This window comes from Kryptolebias marmoratus, linkage group LG12 (assembly GCF_001649575.2).
Source record: "Kryptolebias marmoratus isolate JLee-2015 linkage group LG12, ASM164957v2, whole genome shotgun sequence".
NCBI lineage: Eukaryota > Metazoa > Chordata > Actinopteri > Cyprinodontiformes > Rivulidae > Kryptolebias > Kryptolebias marmoratus.
Genome location: NC_051441.1, coordinates 22,122,863 through 22,123,431, shown reverse-complemented (window position 1 = coordinate 22,123,431; position 569 = coordinate 22,122,863).

Sequence of the window (569 nt, the reverse complement as noted above, 5' to 3'; positions counted from 1 at the left end):
GGGGGGCATGGGTGCGGTGGGGACGTTAAATCTCAGGATCTGTGTGAGATGACTGGGTGGAGGGATTACAGCAGATCAGGAAACTGACATGTGGATAAATAAATATATAAATTATGATAATGACTGAATAAATGTCAGCCAGTCAACCTGATTGAGTAGACTGACTGATTCTTGAATCCTCTTCAATTATTCTTTCTCTTCTACTTAGCATTTAGCATTAAAAGTTCCAACGTACTACATTTTATAGTTTTAAAAAATTTAACTTAAATGGTTCTGCTGCAAGTTTCATTAAGATCTCTTCGGGGTTCAGGAGATATCCTGCTAACAAGCGCGCACATTTGCGCTGGGTCCAGGGCAGAAAAAAAAAGGCAACTTCAAAGGAAATATCAAATGCTCATTTCTTTCCACCAGAAGCACTTAGATCCTTTAAATTTATAGGATCTGTGGAGGATCTGTCGAGGAAGAGGCGTGTCAAATTTCTGCCGCCTACGTGTATCACAGCGCCCGCGGCGGGCGCGCATGTTTTATAATAGAGTGTCAATGGGGCGCAAGTGCCGCACACCGGGCCG